Genomic DNA, 6,000 nt, shown 5'->3' on the forward strand with positions numbered 1-6,000 from the left:
AAATGTTGTTTGTATGTATAAACATGATTGTATACCTTTGCTACCCAAAGGTATTGAACTGAATGAAGGAACTTTTATATCTATACACATATACATAATATATAACTAAGATTCAAATGACCTTCGGACAAATAACCGATACCCTAAGTCCACAACCAAACAAGGAACAGGAAGCAAGGCGAGCTATCACTCCTAAGTCCTTTCAATCCTACTTATATAACTATATCTATATAGATATGCATTTGGCAAAGTATAAGTTTAAAAGAGTTTGAATAAAAAGTATTTAACATGTAAAAGTAATTGATAACCATTTGAAGTAGTTTTGTTTGATAAAACATCTAATTGAATAGCAAATCCTTTGTTTGATAGTTATTAATCACATGTGATTGATATAATAACTATAATGTTTCAACTTGTATCCCCCCCCATAAAAGCATTTAAAATCATTTAAAAGACAGATTAAGGGGTATGAACTCACCTGTAGTGAGTGGTTTGGATGAACGGATGGTATAGGATGCTAAGTGTCAAGTGAAGACTTGAACACACACACGGATCCTATTTAACATATAATGACACATATGTGTATCCAATTAGTCATTTAGCAACTAATTTACCAAGTTAAGACACCCTAGAACATGGAAAACACTGTGATTCAAGTGTTATAAGTACCAAGGATTGCATCTAGGGGTTGTAGGGCTTTGCTTTTGAGTTTACGGTCCAAGGGTAAACTCTTCATGAGTTTACGGTTTAGGGTTTACGGTCCTAATGGGTTTACGGCCGTAAACCCATGGTAACTTCTACCATTTGGTTTTATAAGGTCTTACAAGTCAAGGTTAAGCATACTATGATCAAGTCCAAGCCTTAGGAAGTGATTGTGGCACCATTGCACCACCTTTTAGAGTTTACGGCCCATGGACCATTCCTCACGAGTTTATGGTCGTAAACTCATGTGTGCTTGGTTCTTTTGTTTGTTTAAGGTCCTATACTCCACAAGGAAGTGATCTAGACTTGTATCCAAGGCTTAGTAAGGGACTAGGGCTCACAATGGCCCTTTCATTAGAGTTTACGGCCCAAGGAGATTGCCTTGGCCGTAAACACTTATGATCTTGTGTTTCTTGATGTTTAACAAGTGTATCAAGCCTATAATAAGCTAAGGTAAGAGTTCTTACAATATAGAAGCTTGTAAGGGTGTTTAAAGTCCAAGAACACTAGTGTGTGTTCTTGGTGTTCTTGGTGAAATGAAGAACACTTGAAGATCTATCAAAATGAAGAGATTTCATGGATGAAATCATGTAAGATCACTAGGTTCAGGATATCAACTAATCAAGGCAAGAAACACTTACAAAGTTGAAGATCAAGAAGGAAAATCGGATGAGAGAGAATGAGTTCTTGGCTTGGAAATGGTAAAAAACTGAGTAAAATGACTAAGTGTCATATTTATACTCCTTAGAGTTTACGGCCGTAAACTCCATGTTTGGGCCGTAAACTCCAAACTCTTGGAGTTTTGAGACTTTATGGATGCACAATAAACCCTAGAGTATACGTCTTATAATTTCTTTTTTGAAGGTCTAGGCCGTAGAACACTCAAACTGACTCCAAACAGCTTAAAAGTTAGCAGAAACAAATCTGACTTCTATTGAAGTGAATGGTTGTACAAGATAGAAATTTCGAGTTGTCACATCATCCCCCCGTTAAAAGGAACTTCGTCCCGAAATTAGAGTTTAAGCAAGTAAGTAGTTACAAATAACTAAGTAAAAAGATGAGGATATTTCAGTTTCATCTGATCCTCTCGCTCCCAAGTGAATTCAGGTCCTCGATTGGCGTTCCAACGAACCTTCACTATCAGGATACAGCTTTGTTTCGTTTGCTTGACCTGCCGGTCCATGATCTCTACAGGTTCTTCCATGAAGTTGAGGCTCTCGTTGATCTCGATTTCATCGAGTGGAATTACAAGAGTCTCGTCGGACAGACACTTTTTCAAGTTCGAGACGTGGAAGGTAGAATGTACGTTACAGAGTTCACGAGGTAAGTTAAGTTTGTAAGCTACAGGGCCGATTCTAACGAGAATCTCGAAAGGCCCTATGTATCTTGGATTTAGCTTTCCACGCTTTCCGAAGCGTACTAAGCCTTTCCAGGGTGAGACCTTCGCCCACCTGGAATTCCAACGGTTTCCTTCGTTTATCTGCGTAGCTTTTCTGTCGGTCTCTAGAGGCCTTCAATCGTTCACGAATCTGAACTATCTTCTCTGTCGTTTCCCGTATGATCTCCGGACCTGTGAGAGTGCTGTCAGGAACTCGTCCTTTAGCTAACTGGGTATCACCCACCTCAGCCCAGCACAGAGGGGATCTGCACTTTCGGCCATAGAGGGCCTCAAATGGAGCAGCCTTAATGCTCGTGTGATAACTGTTGTTGTAGGAAAATTCGACAAGGGGTAAATGAGTATCCCATGCTTTCCCAAAGTCGATCACACAGGCTCGCAACATATCTTCCAAGGTTTGGATAGTCCTCTCACTTTGTCCGTCGGTCTGTGGATGGTAGGCTGTACTCATGTCCAGCCTAGTTCCTAGGGAACTTTGTAGCGACTGCCAGAACCTCGAAGTGAATCTACTATCTCTATCTGAGATAATAGATATAGGAACACCATGCAGTCGTACGATCTCCCTTATGTAGGTTCTTGTTAGCTTTTCCATCTTGTCTGTTTCTTTGATAGGCAGGAAGTGTGCGGACTTGGTCAACCTGTCTACGATCACCCAAATGGTATCGAGACCACCCGTCGTCTTGGGTAGCTTGGTTATGAAGTCCATTGTGATCCGCTCCCACTTCCATTCAGGTATCTCCGATTGTTGGAGTAATCCTGACGGTTTTTGGTATTCGACCTTAACCTTGGCGCAAGTAAGGCATTTACTCACAAAGGTAGCAATCTCTGCTTTCATGTTAGGCCACCAGTATAGCTTTTTAAGATCCAGATACATCTTATCTGAACCTGGGTGGACGGAATATCGAGTGTTGTGCGCCTCGGTCATGACCAAGTCTCTAAAACCACCGTGTTTCGGTGTCCAAATCCGATCCATGAGATATAAGGCTCCGCCACCCTTGACTTCCAGATTCTTATCCATCCCTCTTAGGGATTCACCCGCCATATTTTCAGGTTTCAAAGCATCGAGCTGAGCCTCCTTAATTTGTGTGGACAAGTGTGAATGGATAGTCATAGTCAAAGATTTGACTCTACGACCAGAGTATTCTTTCCGACTCAGGGCATCAGCCACTACGTTGGCCTTGCCGGGATGATAACGAATTTTGCATTCGTAATCACTGAGTAGCTCGACCCACCGTCGTTGTCTCATGTTGAGCTCCTTCTGGTCGAATATATGTTGTAGGCTGTTATGGTCTGTAAAGATTGTGCTTTTTGTACCATACAGGTAGTGTCTCCAGATCTTCAGAGCAAACACTACTGCTCCCAACTCAAGATCGTGAGTGGTGTAGTTGACCTCGTGTGTCTTCAGTTATCTCGAGGTATAGGCGATGACCTTACCTCGCTGCATCAACACACAGCCGAGCCCTTGATTTGACGCATCAAAATAGACCACAAAGTCTTCTATTCCTTCAGGGAGGGATAGTATCGGTGCGGTGCATAAGGCTCGCTTTAGCGTTTGGAACGCTTTCTCCTGCTTCTCTTCCCAGTCAAAGGCCCTTTCTGGGTCAAAGTCGTAAGAGGTTTTGCAATCCGGGAGAAGTTCTTAATGAACCTGCGATAGTAGCCAGCGAGGCCTAGAAATTGACGAATTTCTGTAGGCGTCTTCGGTGCTGACCAGCTCTCAATGGCTTTGATTTTGGAAGGGTCCACGTGTATTCCTTCTTCGCTAATCACGTGTCCTAAGAATTCGACTCTTTGGATCCAAAATTCGCATTTCGAGAACTTTGCATAGAGCTTCTCCGATCGTAATGTTTCCAAGACCTGTTGAAGATGTTGACTATGCTCCTCCTTACTACGAGAGTTGATAAGTATGTCATCGATGAAGACGATGACGAACTGATCCAAGTAAGGACGACACACCCTATTCATTAAATCCATGAATACTGTGGGCGTGTTGGTTAATCCGAACGGCATCACTACGAATTCGTAGTGTCCATAACGAGTTCGGAAGGTTGTCTTTGGAACATCCTTCCCTAGCACTCGTAGTTGGTGATACCCGGATCTTAAGTCGATTTTTGAAAAGAAGTTCGCCCCTTGAAGTTGGTCAAATAAATCATCTATGCGAGACAGAGGATAACGATTTTTGACGGTCAGTTTGTTGAGCTCTCTGTAGTTGATGCACATACGAAACGATCCGTCTTTCTTCTTGACGAACAAGACTGGAGCTCCCCAGGGTGAGAAGCTTGGTCTTATAAAGTCATTGCTGAGCAGTTCGTTAAGTTGACCGGACAGTTCTTGCATCTCTGCAGGTGCTAGACGATAGGGCGATTTGGCTACTAGGGTAGCCCCTGGAACTAAGTCGATTCTGAACTCGACCTGACGTTGCGGAGGTAGCCCTGGGAGTTCTTCTGGAAAGATGTCGGGAAAATCACGTACTACTGGAATATTCTTAATAGATTTCGTTTCTTGGCTCCCATCGACAACATGAGCAAGGAATGTGCGACATTCCTTTCGCAAGAATTTCTGGGCTTGAATGCTCGAGATGAGGCGAAGATTAGTGCTGGGTTTGTCGTCGTAGATTACTAGAGTTTCACCAGACGGCAGATTAAGGCGAATAGCCTTTTCATAACACATGATGTCGGCACGATGTAAACTCAACCAATCCATGCCGATAATGACGTCGAAACTTTTGATTGAGACCGGCATGAGGTCGATCGAAAATGAATGGCTATCTAGGGTTAGAGTACAACCTATGTATATGCAGTTAGTACTCTCCGTCTTTCCGTTAGCCATTTCTACAGTGAACGGTTCATTAAGTGCTCGTGATTGTTGCTTAAGTAAATGAGCAAATTTTTGGTTCACGAAACTCCTCTCCGCTCCACTATCAAATAGAATGCATGCATAAGAGTTATCGAGGAGAAACGTACCAGTGACCACTGTGGGGTCGGCAACCGCTTCCTCGTGGCCTATGGCCAGAACTCTTCCTACTCCGCCGACGATCCCTGCCTTTGGGCAGTTCCTTTTGTAGTGCCCACTTCACCACAATTGTAGCAAGCTTGGCCCACTGCAGCGCCGGGGACTTGGTTGACTGGCCTTGCCGGAGCTTTGCAGAAACGGGCAGTGTGCCCCTTCCTGTTGCAGTTAGAGCACTGCATTTCCCCGGCAGGCTCCTGTGTGGTGGAAGTTGCATCTGTTGCACTTTGGCAAACTTCCAGCATACTACTTTACCGGAGCAGCAGCGGCAGGTGCTATCGCAGCATGAATTGCCACGACCTGCTGCTTTTTGGCAGCCTTCTTCTTCTTTTTGTCATCCCAGAACTTCCGCTTGTTGTCAGCAGCTTTGGAGGGTTCTGAGATGGCTAGGGTTGTTGTTGCTGCTGGAGTACGGACCCCATGGTCTATGAGCCATTGTGCCAATCGCTTGGCACTATCGAATGTGGTGGGGTTTGAAGCTAACACATTCCCCTGAAATGGAGGCACCAGCCCCCATATGTATCTCTCTATCTTCTTTCCCTCTGTATGAACCATGTTGGGACAGAGGGCCACCAGCTCGCAGAACCTGGCGGTGTAGGAGACTATGTCGGAGCCTTTCATGGTTAGGCTCCACAGTTCCCGCTCCAGCTTTTGGATTTCGCCCCTCGGGCAGTATTCTTCGATCATCAGCTCTCTCAGAGCTTCCCAGCCCATAGCATTTTCCACTATTAGAGATAGTGACTTTACATGGCTATTCCACCATGTCAGGGCTTTTGCCTCGAAGGTGCATGCAGCAAATTTGACTTTGCTTCCCTCCGGGCATGAGCAGATCTCGAAGATCGACTCTGTCTTTTTGAACCATTACGAGAGGGCAATGACTCCGCCAGTCCCTT

The sequence above is a fragment of the Lactuca virosa genome, chromosome 8 (assembly GCF_052849685.1).
Source record: "Lactuca virosa cultivar CGN04683 chromosome 8, Lactuca_virosa_CGN04683_v6, whole genome shotgun sequence".
NCBI lineage: Eukaryota > Viridiplantae > Streptophyta > Magnoliopsida > Asterales > Asteraceae > Lactuca > Lactuca virosa.